At 47.1% G+C, this 22,548-nt stretch overlaps 32 non-coding genes and 18 pseudogenes across 32 annotated transcripts; all 50 read left to right on the forward strand.

The window, feature by feature from the left end:
- The first annotated feature begins 6,527 nt into the window (after positions 1-6,527).
- On the forward strand, positions 6,528-6,645 carry LOC112759521 (5S ribosomal RNA). Its single transcript, XR_003180257.1, has one exon. It is a non-coding gene; the product is annotated as a 5S ribosomal RNA (ribosomal RNA).
- A 187-nt stretch (positions 6,646-6,832) lies between these two features.
- Positions 6,833-6,951, forward strand: LOC112759773 (5S ribosomal RNA). The gene has a single exon (XR_003180295.1). It is a non-coding gene; the product is annotated as a 5S ribosomal RNA (ribosomal RNA).
- A 187-nt stretch (positions 6,952-7,138) lies between these two features.
- Positions 7,139-7,257, forward strand: LOC112762126 (5S ribosomal RNA). Its single transcript, XR_003182479.1, has one exon. It is a non-coding gene; the product is annotated as a 5S ribosomal RNA (ribosomal RNA).
- Positions 7,258-7,441: 184 nt separating this feature from the next.
- LOC112762167 (5S ribosomal RNA) lies at positions 7,442-7,560 on the forward strand. Its single transcript, XR_003182517.1, has one exon. It is a non-coding gene; the product is annotated as a 5S ribosomal RNA (ribosomal RNA).
- A 177-nt stretch (positions 7,561-7,737) lies between these two features.
- Positions 7,738-7,856, forward strand: LOC112759357 (5S ribosomal RNA). The gene has a single exon (XR_003180122.1). It is a non-coding gene; the product is annotated as a 5S ribosomal RNA (ribosomal RNA).
- Positions 7,857-8,038: 182 nt separating this feature from the next.
- LOC112762147 (5S ribosomal RNA) lies at positions 8,039-8,157 on the forward strand. Its single transcript, XR_003182498.1, has one exon. It is a non-coding gene; the product is annotated as a 5S ribosomal RNA (ribosomal RNA).
- A 188-nt stretch (positions 8,158-8,345) lies between these two features.
- LOC112759761 (5S ribosomal RNA) lies at positions 8,346-8,464 on the forward strand. The gene has a single exon (XR_003180294.1). It is a non-coding gene; the product is annotated as a 5S ribosomal RNA (ribosomal RNA).
- A 186-nt stretch (positions 8,465-8,650) lies between these two features.
- Positions 8,651-8,769, forward strand: LOC112761687 (5S ribosomal RNA). Its single transcript, XR_003182070.1, has one exon. It is a non-coding gene; the product is annotated as a 5S ribosomal RNA (ribosomal RNA).
- Positions 8,770-8,953: 184 nt separating this feature from the next.
- LOC112759410 (5S ribosomal RNA) lies at positions 8,954-9,072 on the forward strand. Its single transcript, XR_003180166.1, has one exon. It is a non-coding gene; the product is annotated as a 5S ribosomal RNA (ribosomal RNA).
- Positions 9,073-9,258: 186 nt separating this feature from the next.
- Positions 9,259-9,377, forward strand: LOC112759315 (5S ribosomal RNA). The gene has a single exon (XR_003180086.1). It is a non-coding gene; the product is annotated as a 5S ribosomal RNA (ribosomal RNA).
- A 184-nt stretch (positions 9,378-9,561) lies between these two features.
- LOC112759558 (5S ribosomal RNA) lies at positions 9,562-9,681 on the forward strand (annotated as a pseudogene).
- Positions 9,682-9,867: 186 nt separating this feature from the next.
- Positions 9,868-9,986, forward strand: LOC112760012 (5S ribosomal RNA). The gene has a single exon (XR_003180471.1). It is a non-coding gene; the product is annotated as a 5S ribosomal RNA (ribosomal RNA).
- Positions 9,987-10,174: 188 nt separating this feature from the next.
- Positions 10,175-10,293, forward strand: LOC112759686 (5S ribosomal RNA; annotated as a pseudogene).
- A 180-nt stretch (positions 10,294-10,473) lies between these two features.
- Positions 10,474-10,592, forward strand: LOC112759305 (5S ribosomal RNA). The gene has a single exon (XR_003180078.1). It is a non-coding gene; the product is annotated as a 5S ribosomal RNA (ribosomal RNA).
- Positions 10,593-10,776: 184 nt separating this feature from the next.
- Positions 10,777-10,895, forward strand: LOC112761464 (5S ribosomal RNA). Its single transcript, XR_003181859.1, has one exon. It is a non-coding gene; the product is annotated as a 5S ribosomal RNA (ribosomal RNA).
- A 187-nt stretch (positions 10,896-11,082) lies between these two features.
- On the forward strand, positions 11,083-11,201 carry LOC112762300 (5S ribosomal RNA). The gene has a single exon (XR_003182640.1). It is a non-coding gene; the product is annotated as a 5S ribosomal RNA (ribosomal RNA).
- A 183-nt stretch (positions 11,202-11,384) lies between these two features.
- Positions 11,385-11,503, forward strand: LOC112762190 (5S ribosomal RNA). Its single transcript, XR_003182539.1, has one exon. It is a non-coding gene; the product is annotated as a 5S ribosomal RNA (ribosomal RNA).
- Positions 11,504-11,686: 183 nt separating this feature from the next.
- LOC112762219 (5S ribosomal RNA) lies at positions 11,687-11,805 on the forward strand. Its single transcript, XR_003182566.1, has one exon. It is a non-coding gene; the product is annotated as a 5S ribosomal RNA (ribosomal RNA).
- A 186-nt stretch (positions 11,806-11,991) lies between these two features.
- Positions 11,992-12,111, forward strand: LOC112759494 (5S ribosomal RNA). Its single transcript, XR_003180235.1, has one exon. It is a non-coding gene; the product is annotated as a 5S ribosomal RNA (ribosomal RNA).
- A 186-nt stretch (positions 12,112-12,297) lies between these two features.
- Positions 12,298-12,416, forward strand: LOC112759336 (5S ribosomal RNA). Its single transcript, XR_003180105.1, has one exon. It is a non-coding gene; the product is annotated as a 5S ribosomal RNA (ribosomal RNA).
- A 180-nt stretch (positions 12,417-12,596) lies between these two features.
- LOC112759835 (5S ribosomal RNA) lies at positions 12,597-12,715 on the forward strand. Its single transcript, XR_003180304.1, has one exon. It is a non-coding gene; the product is annotated as a 5S ribosomal RNA (ribosomal RNA).
- Positions 12,716-13,201: 486 nt separating this feature from the next.
- On the forward strand, positions 13,202-13,320 carry LOC112760904 (5S ribosomal RNA). The gene has a single exon (XR_003181319.1). It is a non-coding gene; the product is annotated as a 5S ribosomal RNA (ribosomal RNA).
- A 182-nt stretch (positions 13,321-13,502) lies between these two features.
- Positions 13,503-13,621, forward strand: LOC112762314 (5S ribosomal RNA). Its single transcript, XR_003182654.1, has one exon. It is a non-coding gene; the product is annotated as a 5S ribosomal RNA (ribosomal RNA).
- Positions 13,622-13,803: 182 nt separating this feature from the next.
- On the forward strand, positions 13,804-13,922 carry LOC112759291 (5S ribosomal RNA). Its single transcript, XR_003180064.1, has one exon. It is a non-coding gene; the product is annotated as a 5S ribosomal RNA (ribosomal RNA).
- Positions 13,923-14,108: 186 nt separating this feature from the next.
- On the forward strand, positions 14,109-14,227 carry LOC112759545 (5S ribosomal RNA; annotated as a pseudogene).
- Positions 14,228-14,413: 186 nt separating this feature from the next.
- Positions 14,414-14,532, forward strand: LOC112762161 (5S ribosomal RNA). Its single transcript, XR_003182511.1, has one exon. It is a non-coding gene; the product is annotated as a 5S ribosomal RNA (ribosomal RNA).
- A 188-nt stretch (positions 14,533-14,720) lies between these two features.
- On the forward strand, positions 14,721-14,839 carry LOC112761264 (5S ribosomal RNA). The gene has a single exon (XR_003181666.1). It is a non-coding gene; the product is annotated as a 5S ribosomal RNA (ribosomal RNA).
- A 183-nt stretch (positions 14,840-15,022) lies between these two features.
- On the forward strand, positions 15,023-15,140 carry LOC112759455 (5S ribosomal RNA). The gene has a single exon (XR_003180203.1). It is a non-coding gene; the product is annotated as a 5S ribosomal RNA (ribosomal RNA).
- Positions 15,141-15,321: 181 nt separating this feature from the next.
- LOC112759821 (5S ribosomal RNA) lies at positions 15,322-15,438 on the forward strand (annotated as a pseudogene).
- Positions 15,439-15,621: 183 nt separating this feature from the next.
- On the forward strand, positions 15,622-15,740 carry LOC112762171 (5S ribosomal RNA). The gene has a single exon (XR_003182521.1). It is a non-coding gene; the product is annotated as a 5S ribosomal RNA (ribosomal RNA).
- A 177-nt stretch (positions 15,741-15,917) lies between these two features.
- LOC112759781 (5S ribosomal RNA) lies at positions 15,918-16,048 on the forward strand (annotated as a pseudogene).
- A 156-nt stretch (positions 16,049-16,204) lies between these two features.
- LOC112759759 (5S ribosomal RNA) lies at positions 16,205-16,334 on the forward strand (annotated as a pseudogene).
- A 184-nt stretch (positions 16,335-16,518) lies between these two features.
- On the forward strand, positions 16,519-16,637 carry LOC112759656 (5S ribosomal RNA). The gene has a single exon (XR_003180284.1). It is a non-coding gene; the product is annotated as a 5S ribosomal RNA (ribosomal RNA).
- Positions 16,638-16,814: 177 nt separating this feature from the next.
- On the forward strand, positions 16,815-16,942 carry LOC112759599 (5S ribosomal RNA; annotated as a pseudogene).
- Positions 16,943-17,126: 184 nt separating this feature from the next.
- LOC112759786 (5S ribosomal RNA) lies at positions 17,127-17,241 on the forward strand (annotated as a pseudogene).
- A 183-nt stretch (positions 17,242-17,424) lies between these two features.
- Positions 17,425-17,543, forward strand: LOC112759800 (5S ribosomal RNA; annotated as a pseudogene).
- Positions 17,544-17,718: 175 nt separating this feature from the next.
- Positions 17,719-17,837, forward strand: LOC112762117 (5S ribosomal RNA). Its single transcript, XR_003182470.1, has one exon. It is a non-coding gene; the product is annotated as a 5S ribosomal RNA (ribosomal RNA).
- A 177-nt stretch (positions 17,838-18,014) lies between these two features.
- On the forward strand, positions 18,015-18,133 carry LOC112759438 (5S ribosomal RNA). The gene has a single exon (XR_003180189.1). It is a non-coding gene; the product is annotated as a 5S ribosomal RNA (ribosomal RNA).
- Positions 18,134-18,311: 178 nt separating this feature from the next.
- On the forward strand, positions 18,312-18,440 carry LOC112759344 (5S ribosomal RNA; annotated as a pseudogene).
- Positions 18,441-18,623: 183 nt separating this feature from the next.
- On the forward strand, positions 18,624-18,738 carry LOC112759778 (5S ribosomal RNA; annotated as a pseudogene).
- A 176-nt stretch (positions 18,739-18,914) lies between these two features.
- Positions 18,915-19,032, forward strand: LOC112762231 (5S ribosomal RNA). The gene has a single exon (XR_003182577.1). It is a non-coding gene; the product is annotated as a 5S ribosomal RNA (ribosomal RNA).
- Positions 19,033-19,225: 193 nt separating this feature from the next.
- On the forward strand, positions 19,226-19,356 carry LOC112759658 (5S ribosomal RNA; annotated as a pseudogene).
- A 492-nt stretch (positions 19,357-19,848) lies between these two features.
- Positions 19,849-19,965, forward strand: LOC112759730 (5S ribosomal RNA; annotated as a pseudogene).
- A 180-nt stretch (positions 19,966-20,145) lies between these two features.
- Positions 20,146-20,264, forward strand: LOC112761852 (5S ribosomal RNA). The gene has a single exon (XR_003182225.1). It is a non-coding gene; the product is annotated as a 5S ribosomal RNA (ribosomal RNA).
- Positions 20,265-20,449: 185 nt separating this feature from the next.
- LOC112759760 (5S ribosomal RNA) lies at positions 20,450-20,585 on the forward strand (annotated as a pseudogene).
- A 181-nt stretch (positions 20,586-20,766) lies between these two features.
- LOC112759708 (5S ribosomal RNA) lies at positions 20,767-20,884 on the forward strand (annotated as a pseudogene).
- Positions 20,885-21,061: 177 nt separating this feature from the next.
- Positions 21,062-21,177, forward strand: LOC112759664 (5S ribosomal RNA; annotated as a pseudogene).
- Positions 21,178-21,353: 176 nt separating this feature from the next.
- Positions 21,354-21,482, forward strand: LOC112759705 (5S ribosomal RNA; annotated as a pseudogene).
- A 193-nt stretch (positions 21,483-21,675) lies between these two features.
- LOC112759594 (5S ribosomal RNA) lies at positions 21,676-21,793 on the forward strand (annotated as a pseudogene).
- Positions 21,794-21,988: 195 nt separating this feature from the next.
- LOC112759360 (5S ribosomal RNA) lies at positions 21,989-22,106 on the forward strand. Its single transcript, XR_003180124.1, has one exon. It is a non-coding gene; the product is annotated as a 5S ribosomal RNA (ribosomal RNA).
- Positions 22,107-22,548: the final 442 nt, after the last annotated feature.

Genomic DNA, 22,548 nt, shown 5'->3' on the forward strand with positions numbered 1-22,548 from the left:
CGACTAGGAGAGAGCTCAGAAACCGAATTCTCCTAACCCACCACAGGACAAGGATAAAGAGTCCAAGAAAAAAGAAGATCAACCCGGGAAGCCTAGAAAATACCGCAATTACACCCCTCTTCGGGTTTCTTTTGTGGAGGTTTACCGAAAAATATGCAACACGGAGAAGATCCCACCACCTCGCCCAATCAAAAACAAAAGAGGTCGGACGGGTTGAAGGTCCACCTTACAACAAAGAGGTCGGATGAGTTGAAGGTCCACCTCACACCAAAGAGGTCGGGCAAGTTTAAGGTCCACCTCACACCAAAGAGGTCGAACGAGTTGAAGGTCCACCTCACATCAAAGAGGTCGGACAAGTTAAGGTCCACCTCAAACCGAAGAGGTCGGACGAGTTAAAGGTCCACCTCACACCAAAGAGGTCGGACGAGTTAAAGGTCCACCTCACACCAAAGAGGTCGGACGAGTGGAAGGTCCACCTCACACCAAAGAGGTCAGACGAGTTGAAGGTCCACCTCACACCAAAGAGGTCGGACGAGTTGAAGGTCCACCTCACACCAAAGAGGTCGGACGAGTTGAAGGTCCACCTCACACCAAAGAGGTCGGACGAGTTGAAGGTCCACCTCACACCAAAGAGGTCGGACAAGTTAAGGTCCACCTCACATCAAAGAGGTCGGACGAGTTGAAGATCCACCTCACACCAAAGAGGTCGGACGAGTTGAAGGTCCACCTCACAACAAAGAGGTCGGACGAGTTGAAGGTCCACCTCACAACAAAGAGGTAGGACGAGTTGAAGGTCCACCTCACATCAAAGAGGTCGGACGAGTTAAAGGTCCACCTCACACCAAAGAGGTCGGACGAGTTGAAGATCCACCTCACACCAAAGAGGTCGGACGAGTTGAAAGTCCACCTCACACCAAAGAGGTCGGACGAGTTGAAGATCCACCTCACACCAAAGAGGTCGGACGAGTTGAAGGTCCACCTCACACCAAAGAGGTCGGACAAGTTAAGGTCCACCTCACACCGAAGAGGTCGGACGAGTTGAAGATCCACCTCACACCAAAGAGGTCGGATGAGTTAAAGGTCCACCTCACACCAAAGAGGTCGGACGAGTTGAAAATCCACCTCACACCAAAGAGGTCGGACGAGTTGAAAGTCCACCTCACACCAAAGAGGTCGGACGAGTTGAAGATCCACCTCACACCAAAGAGGTCGGACGAGTTGAAGGTCCACCTCACACCAAAGTGGTCGGACAAGTTAAGGTCCACCTCACACCGAAGAGGTCGGACGAGTTGAAGGTCCACCTCACATCAAAGAGGTCGGATGAGTTAAAGGTCCACCTCACACCAAAGAGGTCGGACGAGTTGAAGATCCACCTCACAACAAAGAGGTCGGACGAGTTGAAGGTCCACCTCACAACAAAGAGGTCGGACGAGTTGAAGGTCCACCTCACACCAAAGAGGTCGGACGAGTTGAAGGTCCACCTTACAACAAAGGGGTCGGACGAGTTGAAGGTCCACCTCACACCAAAGAGGTCGGGCAAGTTGAAGGTCCACCTCACACCAAAGAGGTCGGACGAGTTAAAGGTCCACCTCACACCAAAGAGGTCGGACGAGTTAAAGGTCCACCTCACACCAAAGAGGTCGGGCAAGTTGAAGGTCCACCTCACACCAAAGAGGTCGGACGAGTTGATGGTCCACCTCACACAGAAGAGGTCGGACGAGTTGAAGGTCCACCTCACACCAAAGAGGTCGGACGAGTTGAAAGTCCACCTCACACCAAAGACGTCGGACGAGTTGAAGATCCACCTCACACCAAAGAGGTCGGACGAGTTGAAGGTCCACCTCACACCAAAGAGGTCGGACAAGTTAAGGTCCACCTCACACCGAAGAGGTCGGACGAGTTGAAGGTCCACCTCACATCAAAGAGGTCGGATGAGTTAAAGGTCCACCTCACACCAAAGAGGTCGGACGAGTTGAAGATCCACCTCACACCAAAGAGGTCGGACGAGTTGAAGGTCCACCTCACAACAAAGAGGTCGGACGAGTTGAAGGTCCACCTCACAACAAAGAGGTCGGACGAGTTGAAGGTCCACCTAACATCAAAGAGGTCGGACGAGTTAAAGGTCCACCTCACACCAAAGAGGTCGGACGAGTTGAAGATCCACCTCACACCAAAGAGGTCGGACGAGTTGAAGGTCCACCTCACAACACAGAGGTCGGACGAGTTGAAGGTCCACCTCACAACAAAGAGGTCGGACGAGTTGAAGGTCCACCTCACATCAAAGAGGTCGGACGAGTTAAAGGTCCACCTCACACCAAAGAGGTCGGACGAGTTGAAGATCCACCTCACACCAAAGAGGTCGGACGAGTTGAAGGTCCACCTCACACCAAAGAGTTCGGACGAGTTGAAGGTCCACCTCACATCGAAGATGTCGGGTGAGTTGAAGGTCCACCTCACAACCAAGAGGTCTGACAAGTTGAAGGTCCACCTCACACCAAAGAGGTCGGACAAGTTAAACATCCACCTCACACCAAAGAGGTCAGACGAGTTGAAAAGGACAACGGAGTGCGAACAAGCCTTCCGAGATTTCAAAATTCTTGGGGCAACCACCCATTCTTTCCAGACCATGGGAAAGTGAAGAACTCATATTATACCACGCAGTGGGAAGTCGGGCAATAGCCTTAGCACTAGTCAGAGAAGACGGAAGTGGGCAAGAACCCATCTACTTCATCAGCAAAGCTCTACAAGGGGCCGAACTAAACTATCAAAAGATAGAAAAAGTTCGCCTAAGCCCACATACTCACCTCTCGACAACTCCACCCATACTTTCAAGCTCACACTATCAGATTTCGGACCAACCAGCCCATAAAAGGCCTCCTACAGAAAACAAACTTAGCTAGAAGAATCCTACAGATGACAGCTCGGATAATTCGGGGGACCCTGGACAAAATCAGAGAACATCTCGGACAATTCGGGGACCCTGGACAAAAACAGAAAATAGCTCAGACAAATCAGGGAAAATGAAGTCCGACACATAGAATGCCCGAGCTGATGCATTTTCAAAACCAGCCAGCACCAACAGCTCGGACAATTCGGGGATATGAGGTCCGACACATGCCTCGGGAGCAAAATGCCCGAGCTGATGCATTTTCAAAACTAGCCAACACCAAACCAGGGGGCAATAACAGAAGCCTCATCCAGGCTACATTACAAGACCACAACAAGTCAATCTCGAAGGCGGTATAAAGGATGTACTCAGGGTCAGCCACAGTAACACGCATTAAAACTATGGAATTCAGCCAATCAGACATGCCGTTCGGGATCTTAGTATACATCTCAAAGACATAGGTCGACTATGGGATTACTACCAAACAACTCGGGCAAATAAGGAAACAACTCGGACAATAATAGTAGAACATCAAGTGACAGACATGGCAGTAAAAGGGAAACCCCAGGACTCACACGAAAGTCCAAGGGCACCCTTTGGAGGCAACAACAGGGCAAGAACACAGAGAACAGAAGTCGACAATCTATACCTAAACAGTCCGAACACCTCTCAAACAAAAGGTCAAAATAAAAGCTAGAACTTTTGTACAAAAGGAGTCAGGCAACGATGAAAAGAAACAGAAACAGCAAGAAAAGCCCACATTCTTCTCAAAGGCGAACGACAAAAGAAAAGTCATAATAAACGGTCAAAGACACAAACTTTTTGCAGAAAGAACCAAAGTTCTTCAGAGCAAAAACCCAGCTACAAAGTCAAAGCTTTACATAAAAAATATAGCCCCACCAGAAGAGCTCCCACAAGTCCTATGGGCATATCGGACAACTCCACACTCCACTACAAAGGAATCACCTTTCCAATTAGCTTACGGAATGGAGGCAATGATCCCAATGGAGGCCAAAGAAGGATCGCCCATAGTGATCCACTACAGTGAAGAGGCCAACTCATAACTTCAAAAGGAAGAACTCGACTTACCTCCAGAAACCCGAGAAAGAGCTCGGATCAAGGAAGAGGCGTTAAAACGTCAAATTGGCTCAAGATACAATCAGAAGGTAATCTAACAACAACGATCTCAACCTAATCCGAAATGACATCAAAATAAGTCGGCAGCCAACTGGAAAGGACCATACCAAGTTGTTCAGAAGAACTGGGGAAAGGTTGCTACAAAGTGTCCAACCTCGAGGGGCAAGAGCTACCAAGGTCATGGCATGCCTGCAATCTAAAAAGGGCGCCAGGCCGAGATCCAAAAAGATTGCCGACCTAGAAAGGTAAGTACTAACATGTACACATTCATATCTTCATTTTATTGTTTAAAAGATTGCAGATTCCCTAGAAAGTTTCCTACCAAGACGCCCGACTATGGCAGGTCGGCAAGGTGAACACCAAAGTCACTGCCCGATCACGACAAAGTCGGCAAGATGAAAACCAAATTCATCATCCGATTACAAAGCGTCAAGTCGGCAAGATGAGAACGAAATTCATCGTCCGATTACAAAGCGTCAAGTCGGCAAGGTGAAAACCAACTTCACCACCCGACCACGATGGAAACCGAATTCATCGTTTGATTTCGACAAAGGTCGACAAAGTGAAAACAAAATTCACTACTATACCAAGACGCATTAATCTGAAGCATTCATCGTCCGATTATAAAGTCGGCAGAAAGTGAAAAACAATTTTACTGCACGATCACGATAAAGACAATCGTCCGATAAAGGTGAAAACGCGATTCACCCAAAAGACGGTCTAGAGATGACAACCACTTTCTACAAATCGGAAAAAATGAACACAGAATAATGTAAGAAGTTATCGAAAGTGATCCAAAAAAGAACCTGACGAGGTCTTACGGATTGTTAAAATAATAACTTAAAGACTGGCCGACGTTAAGAAGTCGGACCAAGTCAACCCAAGTTATAAGTAAACCCTGGAAAGAGGTCTGGCCAACCCTATTAAAGAGGATTACTTTAACTTAGAAGGGCCAGACATGACAAAGTCAGCCCAAAATGAAAAAGTTATAAAAGTAGTCCCTGAAAGAGACCTGACAAAGGTCCAAAAAAGAGGACTACAAAAATAACTTAGAAAGAGGACGACGCAAAGAAGTCGACCTCCTACAAACAAGTTATAAAAGTAATCCCTGAAAGAGACCTGACAAAGGTCCAAGAAAGAGGATTACAAAAATAACTTAGAAGAGATCGACATGACGAAGTCGGTCTCCTACAACAAACAAGTTATAAAAGTAATCCCTGAAAGAGACCTGAACAAGGTCCAAGAAAGAGGATTACAAAATAACTTAGAAGAGATCGACATGACGAAGTCGGTCTCCTACAAAAAAACAAGTTATAAAAGTAATCCCTGAAAGAGACTTGACCAAGGTCCAAGAAAGAGGATTACAAAAATAACTTGGAAAAGGACAACGAGAAGAAGTTGGACCAACAAAAGCTACAGCTTGGACCGACAAGAAGAAGTCAGACCAACAAAAGCTACAGCTTGGACCGACAAGAAGAAGTCGGACCAACGAAAAACGTGCGCTAAAACGGACATAGCTCTGCCCAAAAAGCCACGGCTCCACGACAAGGCTATCAAAATTGTTCAGAATGACTAAAAAGTGTTCTATGAGAACACTAAAAAGTCGTCGGACAAGTTAGCCCCAAGGACCACCTCGACCAAACAGAAAGTGGACAAAACCGGAAGTGATCAAAAAAGGTCAAACAACAAAGTCCCAAACCTCTAGAAAATCTGCAAAGATTGTAAAGCAATGAATAAACAAGCCAGACAGATGCTTGAGCACGACTTCCAAAGAGATCGAAGCTCTAAAAAGAACGATCTCATGGAAAGATCGAACTCAAGCAGGGGCACTGTTCATACCCTAGGTCAAGCTGTCCGACCCGGGATGTTTAGCGACAAGCCAACCGACCTCTTCAGGTCAGACTATCCGACCTCTTCTCAAAGAGCTCGGCCAATGACCGACCTCTTCACAAAGAGCTCGGCCAAAACGCTACAGAGGCCCAATAAGGGCCCAAATAAAAGGAACACAGCCCAATCCAAAGGCGGCTCAAGCCTACAGAGAGAAGAGCGGTTCCGTTGAAGATAAGCTGACCTCGCCCAAAGATAAGATAAGATAAGATAAGATAACTAACTTATCTTATCTAAGAAGGTCACTTCTCACCATTATAAATACACTGGAGCACCAAGGTATAACACATACTCTGATTCTACATAAAACCTGTTTAATACCCATGCTAACTTAAGCATCGGAGTCACTTGCAGGTACCCCCCACCCTTCGGGGACCAAGGATCAGCAGTGCAGCCAGTCCAACAAGTCGGTCACAGCGGCTCCAGCCACCTTCAACAAGTCGGACGCGGCGGCTCCGGCCACCATCAACAAGTCGGACACAACAGCTCCGACCAGCACAGAAGATCTAGTCTGAGATCGACCTACAGTTTCAGGTAACCCTCGGAACAGATTCGCAGCTCGACTTACCCTACATCGGGAGACAAGCTTATGATAATTGTGTGCACATACTTTAATAGGTGCGATCATACCAGCACTAATGCACTAGATCCCATGAGAACTCTGCAGTTAAGCGTGCTTGAGCGAGAGTAGTACCAGGATGGGTGACTTCTGGGAAGTCCTTATGTTGCACCTCTTTTACTTTTTTTTTTACGTCGTGGTTACCCTCGTTCTTTAAACAACGCTATATTGAATAGTTTAGCTAAAGCGAGCCTCAATGACCTGATTTTTGGCAAGCTCGCACGGTCCCCGCAGGGATTTGCAGCCCAACTTACCCTACGTCGCGAGACATGCTTACGAAAATTGTGTACGCATACTTTAACAGGTGCGATCATACCAGCATTAATGCACCGGATCCCATCAGAACTCCGTAGTTAAGCGTGCTTGGGCGAGAGTAGTACTAGGATGGGTGACCTCCTGGGAAGTCCTCGTATTGCACCCCTTTTTTTTTTGTCTTTTACGTCGTGCTTACCCTCGTTCTTTAAACTACGCTAACTTGAATAGTTTAGCTAAAGCGAGCCGCAATGACCTGATTTTCGGCAAGCTCGCACGGGCCCGCAGGGATTCGCAGCTTGACTTACCTTACATCGCGAGAAATGCTTATGATAATTGTGTGCGCATACTTTAACAGGTGCGATCATACCAACACTAATGCACCGGATCCCATCAGAACTCCGCAGTTTAGCGTGGTTGGGCGAGAGTAGTACTAGGATGGGTGACCTCCTGGGAAGTCCTCGTGTAGCACCTCTTTTTTTTTTTTTACGTCGTGCTTACCCTTGTTCTTTAAACGACGCTATATTGAGTAGTTTAGCTAAAGCGAGCATCAATGACCTGATTTTCGGCAAGCTCGCACGGGCCCTGCAGGGATTCGCAGCTCGACTTACCCTACGTCGCGAGACATGCTTATGATAATTGTGTGCACATACTTTAACAGCTGCGATCATACCAGCACTAATGCACCGGATCCCATCAGAACTCCGCAGTTAAGCGTGCTTGGGAGAGAGTAGTACTAGGATGGGTGACCTCCTGGGAAGTCCTTGTGTAGCACCTTTTTTTTTACGTCGTGCTTACACTTGTTCTTTAAACGACGCTATATCGAATAGTTTAGCTAAAGCGAGCTTCCATGACCTGATTTTCGGCAAGCTCGCACGTGCCCGCAGGGATTCGCAGCTCGATATACCCTACGTCGCGAGACATGCTTATGATAATTATGTGCGCAAACTTTAATAGGTGCGATCATCCCAGCAATAATGTACCGGATCCCATCAGAATTCTGCAGTTAAGCGTGTTTGGGCGAGAGTAGTACTAGGATGGGTGACCTCCTGGGAAGTCCTCGTGTAGCACTTCTTTTTTTTTTTACGTCGTGCTTACCCTTGTTCTTTAAACGACGCTATATTGACTAGTTTAGTTAAAGGGAGCCTCAATGACCTGATTTTCGGCAAGCTCGCACGGGCCCCGCAAGGATTTGCAGCTCGACTTACCCTACATCGGGAGACATGCTTATGATAATTGTGTGCGCATACTTTAATAGGTGCGATCATACCAGCACTAATGCACCAGATCCCATCAAAACTCTGCAGTTAAGCCTGCTTGGGTGAGAGTAGTACTAGGATGGGTGACCTCTTGGGAAGTCCTTATGTTGCACCTCTTTTACTTTTTTTTTTTACGTCGTGGTTACCCTCGTTCTTTAAACGACGCTATATTGAATAGTTTAGCTAAAGCGAGCCTCAATGACCTGATTTTCGGCAAGCTCGCACGGTCCCTGCAGGGATTCGCAGCTCGACTTACCCTACGTCGCGAGACATGCTTATGATAATTATGTGCGCATACTTTAATAGGTGCGATCATACCAGCACTAATGCACCAGATCCCATCTGAACTCTGCAGTTAAGCGTGCTTGGGCGAGAGTAGTACTAGGATGGGTGACCTCCTGGGAAGTCCTCGTGTTGCACCCCTTTTTTTTGTTTTTTACGTCGTGCTTACCCTCGTTCTTTAAACTAAGCTAACTTGAATAGATTAGCTAAAGCGAGCCGCAATGACCTGATTTTCATCCAGCTCGGAAGGGCCCCGCAGGGATTCGCAGCTTGACTTACCTTACGTTGCGAGACATGCTTATGATAATTGTGTGCGCATACTTTAACAGGTGCGATCATACCAACATTAATGCACCGGATCCCATCAGAACTCCGCAGTTTAGCGTGTTTGGGCGAGAGTAGTACTGGGATGGGTGACCTCCTGGGAAGTCCTCGTGTAGCACCTCTTTTTTTTTTTTTACGTCGTGCTTACCCTTGTTCTTTAAACGACGCTATATTGAGTAGTTTTGCTAAAGCGAGACTCAATGACCTGATTTTCGGCAAGCTCGCACGGGCCCCGCAGGGATTCGCAGCTCGACTTACCCTACATTGCGAGACATGCTTAAGATAATTGTGTGCACATACTTTAATAGGTGCGATCATACCAGCACTAATGCACCGGATCCCATCAGAACCACGCAGTTAAGCGTGTTTGGGCAAAAGTAGTACTAGGATGGGTGACCTCTTGGGAAGTCCTCGTGTTGCATCTTCTTTTTTTTTTTTTTACGTCGTGCTTACCCTTGTTCTTTAAACGATGCTATATTGAATAGTTTAGCAGAAGCGAGCTTCCATGACCTGATTTTCGGCATGCTCGAATGGGCCCCGCAGGGATTCGCAGCTCGATTTACCCTACGTCGCGAGATCTGCTTATGATAATTATGTGCGCATACTTTAATAGGTGCGATCATACCAGCAATAATGCACCGGATCCCATCAGAATTCCACAATTAAGCGTGTTTGGACGAGAGTAGTACTAGGATGGGTGACCTCCTGGGAAGTCCTCGTGTTGCATCTTCTTTTTTTTTTTTACGTCGTGCTTACCCTTGTTCTTTAAAAGATGCTATATTGAATAGTTTAGCTAAAGCGAGCCTCAATGACCTGATTTTTGGCAAGCTCGCACGGGCCCCGCAAGGATTCGCAGCTCGACTTACCCTAAGTTGGGAGACATGCTTATGATAATTGTGTGCACATACTTTAATAGGTGCGATCATACCAGCACTAACGCACCGGATCCCATCAGAACTCCATAGTTTACGCGTGCTTGGTCGAGAGTAATACTAGGATGGGTGACCTCTTGGGAAGTCCTTGTGTTGTACCTCTTTTACTTTTTTTTTACGTCGTGGTTACCCTCGTTCTTTAAACGACGCTATATTGAATAGTTTAGCTAAAGCGAGCCTCAATGACCTGATTTTCGGCAAAGTCGTACGGGCCCAGCAGGGATTCGTAGCTCGAGTTACCCTACGTCGCGAGACGTGCTTATGATAATTGTGTATGCATACTTTAACAGGTGCGATCATACCAGCACTAATGCAACGGATCCCATCAGAACTCCGCAGTTAAGCGTGCTTGGGCGAGAGTAGTACTAGGATGGGTGACCCCCTGGGAAGTCCTCGTGTTGCACCCCTATTTTTTTTGTTTTTTACGTCGTACTTACCCTCGTTCTTTAAACTACGCTAACTTGAATAGTTTAGCTGAAGCGACCCTCAATGACCTGATTTTCGGCAAGCTCGCACGGGCCCCGCAGTGATTCGAAGCTTGACTTACCTTACGTCGCGAGACATGCTTATGATAATTGTGTGCGCATACTTTAACAGGTGCGATCATACCAACACTAATGCACCGGATACCATAAGAACTCCGCAGTTTAGCGTGTTTGGGCGAAAGTAGTATTAGGATCGGTGACCTCCTGGGAAGTCCTCGTGTAGCACCTCTTTTTTTTTATGTCGTGCTTACCCTTGTTCTTTAAACGACGCTATATTGAGTAGTTTAGCTAAAGCGAGCCTCAATGACCTGATTTTCGGCAAGCTCGCACGGGCCCCGCAGGGGTTCGCAGCTCGACTTACCCTACGTTGCGAGACATGCTTATGATAATTGTGTGCGCATACTTTAACAGGTGCGATCATACCAACACTAATGCACCGGATACCATAAGAACTCCGCAGTTTAGCGTGTTTGGGCGAGAGTAGTATTAGGATGGGTGACCTCCTGGGAAGTCCTCGTGTAGCACCTCTTTTTTTTTTTTTACGTCGTGCTTACCATTGTTCATTAAACGACGCTATATTGAATAGTTTAGGTAAAGCGAACCTCAATGACCTGATTTTCGACAAGCTCACACGGGCCCCGCAGGGCTTCGCAGCTCGACTTACCCTACGCCACGACACATGCTTATGATAATTGTGTGCGCATACTTTAATAGTTGCGATCATACCAGCACTAATGCACCGGATCCCATCAGAACTCCGCAGTTAAGCGTGCCTGGGCGAGAGTAGTACTAGGATGGGTGACCTCCTGGGATGTCCTCGTGTTGCACCCTTTTTTTTTTGTTTTTTACGTCATGCTTACCCTCGTTCTTTAAACTAAGCTAACTTGAATAGTTTAGCTAAAGCGAGCCGCAATGACCTGATTTTCGGCAAGCTCGCAAGGGCCCCGCAGGGATTCGCAGCTTGATTTACCTTACGTCGCGAGACATGCTTATGATAATTGTGTGCGCATACTTTAACAAGTGCGATCATACCAACACTAATGCACCGGATCCCATCAGCACTCCGCAGTTTAGCGTGTTTGGGCGAGAGTAGTACTAGGATGGGTAACCTCCTGGGAAGTCCTCGTGTAGCACCTCTTTATTTTTTTTACGTCGTGCTTACCCTTGTTCTTTAAACGACGCTATATTGAGTAGTTTAGCTAAAGCGAGACTCAATGACCTGATTTTCGGCATGCTCGCACGGGCCCCACAGGGATACGCAGCTCGACTTACCCTACGTCACGAGACATGCTTAAGATAATTGTGTGCACATACTTTAACAGGTGTGATCATACCAGCACTAATCCATCGGATCCCATCAGAACTCCGCAGTAAAGCGTGCTTGGGCGGAAGTAGTACTAGGATGGGTGACCTCTTGGGAAGTCCTCGTGTTGCATCTTCTTTTTTTTTTTACGTCGTGCTTACCCTTATTCTTTAAACGACGGTATATTGAATAGTTTAGCTAAAGCGAGCTTCCATGACCTGATTTTCGGCAAGCTCGCACGGGACCCGTAGGGATTCGCAGCTCGATTTACCCTACGTCGCGAGAGATGCTTATGATAATTATGTGCGCATACTTTAATAGGTGCGATCATACCAGCAATAATGTACCGGATCCCATCAGAATTCCGCAGTTATGCTTGTTTGGGCGAGAGTAGTACTAGGATGGGTGACCTCCTGGGAAATCCTCGTGTTGCATCTTCTTTTTTTTTTTTTTACGTCGTGCTTACCCTTGTTCTTTAAAAGACGCTATATTGAATAGTTTAGCTAAAGCGAGCCTCAATGACCTAATTTTCGGCAAGCTCGCACGGGCCCCGCAAGGATTCGCAGCTCGACTTACCCTAAGTCGGGAGACATGCTTATGATAATTGTGTGCGCATACTTTAATAGGTGCGATCATACCAGCACTAATGCACCGGATCCCATCAGAACTACGCAGTTTACGCGTGCTTGGACGAGAGTAATACTAGGATGGGTGACCTCTTGGGAAGTCCTTGTGTTGCACCTCTTTTACTTTTTTTTTACGTCGTGGTTACCCTTGTTCTTTAAACGACGCTATATTGAATAGTTTAGCTAAAGCGAGCCTCAATGACCTGATTTTCGGCAAATTCGCACGGGCCCTGCAGGGATTCGCAGCTCGACTTACCCTACGTCGCGAGACATGCTTATGATAATTGTGTGCGCATACTTTAACAGGTGCGATCATACTAACACTAATGCACCGGATCCCATAAGAACTCTGCAGTTTAACGTGTTTGGGCGAGAGTAGTATTAGGATGGGTGACCTCCTGGGAAGTCCTCGTGTAGCACCTCTTTTTTTTTATGTCGTGCTTACCCTTGTTCTTTAAACGATGCTATATTGAGTAGTTTAGCTAAAGCGAGCCTCAATGACCTGATTTTCGGCAAGCTCGCCCGGGCCCCGCAGGGATTCGCAGCTCAACTTACCCTACGTCGTGAGACATGCTTATGATAATTGTGTGTGCATACTTTAACAGGTGTGATCATACCAGCACTAATGCACCGGATCCCATCAGAACTCCGCAGTTAAGCGTGCTTGGGCGAGAGTAGTACTAGGATGGGTGACCTCCTGGGAAGTCCTCGTGTAGCACCTCTTTTTTTTTTTTTTACGTCGTGCTTACCCTTGTTCTTTAAACGACGCTATATTGAATAGTTTAGCTAAAGCGAGCCTCAATGACCTGATTTTCGGCAAGCTCGCACGGGCCCCGCAGGGATTCGCAGCTCAACTTACCCAACGTCGCGAGACATGCTTATGATAATTGTGTGCGCATACTTTAACAGGTGCGATCATATCAGCACTAATGTACAGGATCCCATCAGAATTACGCTGTTATGCGTGCTTGGTCGAGAGTAGTACTAGGATGAGACCTCCTGGGATGTCCTCGTGTAGCACCTCTTTTTTTTTTTTTACGTCGTGCTTACCTTTGTTCTTTAAACGACGCTATATTGAGTAGTTTAGCTAAAGCGAGCCTCAATGACCTGATTTTCGGCAAGCTCGACCGGGCCCCGCAGGGATTCGCAGCTCAACTTACCCTACGTCGCGAGACATGCTTATGATAATTGTGTGTGCATACTTTAACAGGTGCGATTATACCAGCACTAATGCACCGGATCCCATCAGAACTCCGCAGTTAAGCGTGCTTGGGCGAGAGTAGTACTATGATGGGTGACCTCCTGGAAAGTCCTCGTGTAGCACCTCTTTTTTTTTTTACGTTTTGCTTACCATTGTTCTTTAAACGATGCTATATTGAATAGTTTAGCTAAAGCGAGCCTCAATGACCTAATTTTCAGCAAGCTCGCATGGGCCCCGCAGGGATTCGCAGCTCGACTTACCCTACGTCGCGAGACATGCTTATGATAATTGTGTGCGCATACTTTAACAGGTGCGATCATACCAGCACTAATGCACCGGATCCCAACAGAACCCCGCAGTTAAGCGTGCTTAGGCGAGAGTAGTACTAGGATAGGTGACCTTTTGGGAAGTCCTCGTGTTGCACCTCCTTTTTTTTTTACGTCGTGCTTACCCTCGTTCTTTAAACGACGCTAACTTGAATAGTTTCGCTAAAGTGAACCTCAATGACCTGATTTTTGACAAGCTCACACGGGCCCCGCAGGGCTTCGCAGCTCGACTTACCCTACGCCACGACACATGCTTATGATAATTGTGTGCGCATACTTTAATAGGTGCGATCATACCAGCACTATTGCACCGGATCCTATCAGAACTCCGCAGTTAAGCGTGCTTGGGCGAGAGTAGTACTAGGATGGGTTACCTTCTGGGAAGTCCTCATGTAACACCTCTTTTTTTTTTTTTTTACGTCGTGCTTACCCTTGTTCTTTAAACGACGCTATCTTGAATAGTTTAGCTAAAGCGAGCCTCAATGACCTGATTTTCGGCAAGCTCGCACGGGCCCCGCAGGGATTCACAGCTCGACTTACCCTATGTCGCGAGACATGCTTATGAAAATTGTGTGCGCATATATTAACAGGTGCGATCATACCAGCAGTAATGCACCGGATCCCATCAGAACTCCGCAGTTAAGCGTGCTTGGGCGAGAGTAGTACTCGCATGGGTTCCCTTCTGGGAAGTCCTCATGTAACACCTCTTTTTTTTTTTTTTTACGTCGTGCTTACCCTTGTTCTTTAAATGACGCTATATTGAGTAGTTTAGCTAAAGCAAGCCTCAATGACCTGATTTTCGGCAATCTTGCACGAGCCCCGCAGGGATTCGCTGCTCGACTTACCCTACGTCGCGAGACATGCTTATGATAATTGTGTGCGCATACTTTAACAGGTGCGATCATACCAGCACTAATGCATCGGATCCCATCAGAACTTCGCAGTTAAGCGTGCTTGGGCGAGAGTAGTACTAGGATGGGTGACTTCCTGGGATGCCCTCGTGTTGCACCTCTTTTTGTTTTTTTTTTTACGTCGTGCTTACACTCGTTCTTTAAACGACGCTATCTTGAATAGTTTAGCTAAAGTGAGCCTCAATGACCTGACTTTCAGCAACCTCGCACGGGCCCAGCAAGGATTCGCAGCTCGACTTACCCTACGTCGCGAGACATGCTTATGATAATTGTGTGCGCATACTTTAACAGGTGCGATCATACCAGCACTAATGCACCGGATCCCATCAGAACTTCGCAGTCAAGCGTGCTTGGGCGAGAGTAGTACTGGGATGGGTGTCCTCCTGGGAAGTCCTCGTGTTGCAACTCTTTTTTTTTTTTACGTCGTGCTTACCCTCGTTCTTTAAACGATGCTATCTTGAATAGTTTAGCTGAAGCGAGCCTCAATGACCTGATTTTCGGCAGTCTCGCAAGGGCCCCGCAGGGATTGGCAGCTCGACTTGCCCTACGTCGCGAGACATACTTATGATAATTGTGTGCGCATACATTAACAGGTCGATCATACAAGCACTAATGCACCGGATCCCATCAGAATTCCGCAGTTAAGCGTGCTTGGGCGAGAGTAGTACTAGGATGGGTGACCTCCTGGGAAGTCCTCGTGTAGCACCTCTTTTTTTTTTTTACGTCGTGCTTACCCTTGTTCTTAAAACGACGCTATATTAATAGTTTAGCTAAAGCGAGCCTCAATGACCTGATTTTCCCAAGCTCGCACGGGCCCCGCAGGGATTCGCAGCTCAACTTACCCAACGTCGCGAGACATGCTTATGATAATTGTGTGCGCATACTTTAACAGGTGCGATCATATCAGTACTAATGTACAGGATCCCATCAGAATTCTGCTGTTAAGTGTGCTTGGTCGAAAGTAGTACTAGGATGGGACCTCCTGGGATGTCCTCGTGTAGCACCTCTTTTTTTTTTTTACGTCGTGCTTACCCTTGTTCTTTAAACGATGCTATATTAAATAGTTTAGCTAAAGCGAACCTCAATGACCTGATTTTCGGCAAGCTCGCACGGGCCCCGCAGGGATTCGCAGCTCGACTTACCCTACGTCGCGAGACATGCTTATTAAAATTGTGCGCGCATACTTTAACAGGTGCGATCATACCAGCACTAATGCACCGGATCCCATCAGAACACTACAGTTAAGCGTGCTTGGGCGAGAGTAGTACTAGGTTGGGTGACCACCTGGGAAGTCCTCGTATTGCACCCTTTTTTTTTACGTCGTGCTTACCCTCGTTCTTTAAAAGACGCTAACTTGAATAGTATCGCTAAAGCGAACCTCAATGACCTATTTTCGGCAAGCTCACACGTGCCCCGCAGGGCTTCGCAGCTCGACTTACCCTACTCGCGAGACATGCTTATGATAATTGTGTGCGCATACTTTAATAGGTGCGATCATACCAGCACTAATGCACCGGATCCATCAGAACTCCGCAGTTAAACGTGCTTGGGCGAGAGTCTAGGACGAGAGTAGTACTAGGATGGCTGACCTCCTGGGAAGTCCTCGTGTTGCACAACTTTTTTTTTACGTCGTGCTTACCCTCGTTTTTTAAATGACGCTAACCTCAATGACCTGATTTTCGGCAAGCTCACACGAGCCCCGCAGGGCTTCGCAACTCGACTTACCCTACGTCGCGAGACATGCTTATGATAATTGTGTGCACATAATTTAATAGGTGCGATCATACCAGCACTAATGCACCGGATCCCATCAGAACTCGCAGTTAAGCGTGCTTGGGCGGAGTATAGGACGAGAGTAGTACTAGGATGGGTGACCTCTTGGGAAGTCCTCATGTTGCACCTCTTTTTTTTTTTTTTTTACGTCGTGCTTACCTCGTTCTTTAAACGACGCTATATTGAATAGCTTAGCTAAGCGAGCCTCAATGACCTGATTTTCGGCAAGCTCGCATGGGCCCCGCAGGGATTGCAGCTCGACTTACCCTACGTCGCGAGACATGCTTATGATAATTGTGTGCGCATACTTTAACAGGTGCGATCATACCAGCACTAATGCACCGGATCCCATCAGAACTCCGCAGTTAAGCGTGCTTGGGCGAGAGTAGTACTAGGATGGGTGACCACCTGGGAAGTCCTCGTATTGCACCCTTTTTTTTTTACGTCGTGCTTACCCTTGTTCTTTAAATGATGCTAACTTGAATAGTATCGCTAAAGCGAACCTCAATGACCTGATTTTCGGCAAGCTCACATGGCCCCGCAGGGCTTCGCGCTCGACTTACCCTACGTCGCGAGACATGCTATGATAATTGTGTGCGCATACTTTAATAGGTGCGATCATACCAGCACTAATGCACCGGATCCCATCAGAACCCCGTAGTTAAGCGTGCTTGGGCGAGAGTAGTACTAGGATAGTACTAGGATGGGACCTCTTGGGAAGTCCTCATGTTGCACCTCTTTTTTTTTTTTTTTTTACGTCGTGCTTACCCTCGTTCTTTAAACGACGCTATATTGAATAGTTAGCTAAAGCGAGCCTCAATGACCTGATTTTGGCAACTCGCACGGGCCCCGCAGGATTCGCAGCTCGACTTACCCTACGTCGCAAGACATGCTTATGATAATTGTGTGCGCATACTTTAACAGGTGCGATCATACCAGCACTAATGCACCAATCCCATCAGAATTCCGCAGTTAACGTGCTTGGGCGAGAGTAGTACTAGGATGGGTGACCTCTGGGAAGTCCTCGTGTGCACCTCTTTTTTTTTTTTTTTACGTCGTGCTTACCCTTGTTCTTTAAACGACGCTATATTAATAGTTTAGCTAAAGCGAGCCTCAATGACCTGATTTTCGGCAAGCTCGCACGGGCCCCGCAGGGATTCGCAGCTCGACTTACCCTACGTCGCGAGACATGCTTATGATAATTGTGTGCGCATACTTTAACAGGTCGATCATACCAGCACTAATGCACCGGATCCCTCAAATTCCGCAGTTAAGTGTGCTTGGGCGAGAGTAGTACTAGGATGGGTGCCTCCTGGGAAGTCCTCGTGTAGCACCTTTTTTTTTTACGTCGTGCTTACCCTTGTTCTTTAAACGACGCTATATTGATAGCTTAGCTAAAGGAGCCTCAATGACCTGATTTTCGGCAAGCTCGCACGGGCCCCGCAGGGATTCGCAGCTCGACTTACCCTACGTCGCGAGACATGCTTATGATATTTGTGTGCGCATACTTTAACAGGTGCGATCATACTAGCACTAATGCACCGGATCCCATCAGAATTTCGTAGTTAAGCGTGCTTGGGCGAGAGTAGTACTAGGATGGGTGACCTCCTGGGAAGTCCTCGTGTAGCACCTTTTTTTTTTTACTCGTGCTTACCCTTGTTCTTTAAACGACGCTATATTGAATAGTTTAGCTAAAGCGAGCCTCAATGACCTGATTTTCGGCAAGCTCGCACGGGCCCCGTAGGGATTCGCAGTCGACTTACCCTACGTCGCGAGACATGCTTATGATAATTGTGTGCGCATACTTTAACAGTGCGATCATACCAGCACTAATGCACCGGATCCCATCATAACTTCGCAGTTAACCGTGCTTGGGCGAGAGTAGTACTATGATGGGTGACCTCCTTGGAAGTCCTCGTGTTGCATCTCTTTTTTTTTTTTACGTCGTGCTTACCCTCGTTCTTTAAACGACGCTAACTTGAATAGTTTGCTAAAGCGAACCTCAATGACCTGATTTTCGGCAAGCTCACACGGCCCCGTAGGGTTCCAGCTCGACTTACCCTACGTCGCGAGACATGCTATGATAATTGTGTGCGCATACTTTAATAGGTGCGATCATACCAGCACTAATGCACCGGATCCCATCAGAACTCCGCAGTTAAGCGTGCTTGGGCGAGAGTAGTACTAGGAATTACTAGGATGGGTGACCTCCTGGGAAGTCCTCATGTTGCACCTCTTTTTTTTTTTTTTTTTACGTCGTGCTTACCCTCGTTCTTTAAACGACGCTATCTTGAATAGTTTAGCTAAAGCGAACCTCAATGACCTGATTTTGGCAAGCTCGCACGGCCCCAGGGATTCGCAGCTCGACTTACCCTACGTCGCGAGACATGCTTATGATAATTGTTGCGCATACTTTAACAGGTACGATCATACCAGCACTAATGCACCGGATCCCATCAGAACTCACAGTTAAGCGTGCTTGGCGAAGTAGTACTAGGATGGGTGACCTCCTAGGAATCCTCGTGTTGCACCCTTTTTTTTTTACGTCGTGCTTACCCTCTTCTTTAAACGACTCTAACATGAATAGTTTCGCTAAAGCGAACCTCAATGACCTGATTTTCGGCAAGCTCACACGGGCCCCGCAGGGTTCGCAGCTCGACTTACCCTACGTCGCGAGACATGCTTATGTAATTGTGTGCGCATACTTAATAGGTGCGATCATACCAGCACTAATGCACCGGATCCCATCAGAACTCCGCAGTTAAGCATGCTTGGGCGAGAGTAGTACTAGGATGAGTGACTTCCTGGAAGTCCTCGTGTTGCACCTCTTTTTTTTTTTTTGTTACTTTTTTTACGTCGTGCTTACCCTCGTTCTTTAAACGACGCTAACTTGAATAGTTTCGCTAAAGCGAACCTCAATGACCTGATTTTCTCAAGCTCACACGGGCCCCGCAGGCTTCACAACTCGACTTACCCTAGGTCGCAGACATGCTTATGATAATTGTGTGCGCATACTTTAATAGGAGCGATCATACCAGCACTAATGCACCGGATCCCATCAGAACTCCGCAGTTAAGCGTGCTTGGGCGAGAGTAGTACTAGGAAGAGTAGTACTAGATGGTGACCTCCTGGGAAGTCCCTTGTTGCACCTTTTTTTTTTTTTTTTTTTACGTCGTGCTTACCCTTGTTCTTTAAACGACGCTATTTGAATAGTTTAGCTAAAGCGAGCCTCAATGACCTGATTTTCGGCAAGCTCGCACGGGCCCCGCAGGGATTCGCAGCTCGACTTACCCTACGTCGCGAGACATGCTTATGATAATTGTGTGCGCATACTTTAACAGTGCGATCATACCAGCACTAATGCACCGGATCCCATCAGAATTTCGCGTTAGCGTGCTTGGGCAGAGTAGTATTAGGATGGGTGACCTCCTGGGAAGTCCTCGTGTGCACCTTTTTTTTTTTTTTTTTTTTTTTTTACGTCGTGCTTACCCTTGTTCTTTAAACGACGCTATATTGAATAGTTTAGCTAAAGCGGGCCTCAATGACCTGATTTTCGGCAAGCTCGCACGGGCCGCAGGGATTCGCAGCTCGACTTACCTACGTCGCGAGGCATGCTTATGATAATTGTGTGCGCATACTTTAACAGGTGCGATCATACCAGCATAATGCACTGGATCCCATCAGAATTCCGCAGCTAAGCGTGCTTGGCGAGAGTAGTACTAGGATGGGTGACCTCCTAGGAAGTCCTCGTGTAGCAGCTTTTTTTTTTTTACGTCGTGCTTACACTTGTTCTTTAAACGACGCTATATTGAATAGTTTAGCTAAAGCGAGCCTCAATGACCTGATTTTCGGCAAGCTCGCACGGGCCCCATAGGGATTCGCAGTTCGACATACCCTACGTCGCGAGACATGCTTATGAAATTCTGTACGCATACTTTAACAGGTGCGATCATACCAGCATTAATGCACCGGATCCCATCAGAATTCCGCAGCTAAGCGTGCTTGGGCGAGAGTAGTACTAAGATGGGTGACCTTTTGGGAAGTCCTTGTGTCGCACCACTTTTTTTTTTTTTTTTTTACGTCGTGCTTACCCTCTCTTTAAATGACGCTAACTTGAATAGTTCGCTAAAGCGAACCTCAATGACCTGATTTTCGGCAAGCTCACACGGCCCCGTAAGGCTTCGCAGCTCGACTTACCCTACATCGCGAGACATGCTTATGATAATTGTGTGCGCCTACTTTAATAGGTGCGATCATACCAGCACTAATGCACCAGATCCCATCAGAACTCCGCAGTTAAGCGTGTTTGGGCGAGAGTAGTACTAGGACTAGAGTAGTACTAGGATGGGTGACCTCTTGGCAAGTCCTCATGTTGCTCCTCTTTTTTTTATTATCGTCGTGCTTACCCTCGTTCTTTAAACGACGCTATATTAAACAGTTTAGCTAAAGCGAGCCTCAATGACCTGATTTTCGGCAAGCTCGCACGGGCCCCGTAGGGATTCGCAGCTCGACTTCCCTACGTACGAGACATGCTTATGATAATTGTGTGCGCATACTTTAACAGGTGCGATCATACCAGCACTAATGCACCGGATCCATCAGAACTCTACAGTTAAGCGTGCTTGCGCAAGAATAGTACTAGGATGGGTGCCCTCCTGGGAAGTCCCCATGTTGCACCTCTTTTTTTTTTTTTTTTTTACGTCGTCTTACCTCGTTCTTTAAATGACGCTATCTTGATAGTTAGCTAAGCGAGCCTCAATGACCTATTTTCGGCAGCTCGCACGGCCCCGCAGGATTCGCAGCTCGACTTACACTACGTCGCGAGACATGTATGATATTGTGTGCGCATACTTTAACAGGTGCATCATACCAGCACTAATGCACCGGATCCATCAGAATTCCGCAGTTAAGCGTGCTTGGCGAGAGTAGTACTAGGATGGGTGACCTCCTGGGAAGTCCTCGTGTAGCACCTTTTTTTTTACGTCGTGCTTACCCTCGTTCTTTAAATGACGCTAACTTGAATGTTTCGCTAAAGCGAACCTCAATGACCTGATTTTCTTCAAGCTCACATGGGCCCCGCAGCCTTCGCAACTCGACTTACCCTACGTCGCAAGACATGCTTATGATAATTGTGTGCGCATACTTTAATAGGTGCGATCATACCAGCACTAATGCACCGGATCCCATCAGAACTCCGCAGTTAAGCGTGCTTGGGCGAGAGTGGTACTAGAGAAGTAGTACAGGATTTGACCTCCTGGGAAGTCCCATGTTGCACCTCTTTTTTTTTTTTTTTTTAGTTTTTTTCTACGTCGTGCTTACCCTCGTTCTTTAAACGAAGCTAACTTGAATAGTTTCGCTAAAGCAACTCAATGACTGATTTTCGGCAAGCTCACACGGGCCCCAGGGCTTCGCAGCTCGACTTACCCTACGTCGCGAGACATGCTTATGATAATTGTGTGCGCATACTTAATAGTTGCGATCATACCAGCACTAATGCACCGGATCCTATCAGAACTCCGCAGTTAAGCGTGCTTGGGCGAGAGTAGTACTAGGATGGTGTACTCCTGAGGAATCATCGTGTTGCACCTCTTTTTTTTTTCGTGTTACTTTTTTTTACTTCGTGCTTACCCTCGTTCTTTAAACGACGCTAACTTGAATAGTTTAGCTAAAGCTACCTCAATGACCTGATTTCTTCAAGCTCACATGGGCCCCGCAGCGCTTCGCAACTCGACTACCCTACGTCGCAAGAACATGCTTATGATAATTGTGTGCGCATACTTTAATAGGTGCGATACATACCAGCACTAATGCACCGGATCCCATCAGAACTCCGCAGTTAAGCGTGCTTGGGCGAGAGTAGTACTAGGATGGTGACTCCTGGGAAGTCCTCATGTTGCACCTCTTTTTTTTTTTTTTTTTTACGTCGTGCTTACCTCGTTCTTTAAACGACGCTATCTTGAATAGTTTAGGCTAAAGCAGCCCTCAATGACCTATTTTCCGCGCAAGCTCCACGGCCCCCAGCATTCGCACTCGACTACTACGTCGGACATCTTTGTATTGTTCGCTATTTAACATCATATACCAGCACTAATGCACGGATCCAAGAACTCATAAGCGTGCTTGGCGAGTAGTCTGGAGGTACTGGGAAGTCCTTTTCACCTTTTTTTTACGTCGTGCTTACCTCTTCTTTACGACGCTATTAATAGTTTGCAAAGCACCTCAAGACCTGATTTCCGGCAAGCTCCACGGCCCGCAGCTTGCAGCTCGACTTACCCTACGTCGCGAGACATGCTATGATAATTGTGTGCGCATACTTTAATAGGTGCATCATACCAGCACTAATG

This window comes from Arachis hypogaea, chromosome 16, assembly GCF_003086295.3.
Source record: "Arachis hypogaea cultivar Tifrunner chromosome 16, arahy.Tifrunner.gnm2.J5K5, whole genome shotgun sequence".
Classification (NCBI taxonomy): Eukaryota; Viridiplantae; Streptophyta; class Magnoliopsida; order Fabales; family Fabaceae; genus Arachis; species Arachis hypogaea.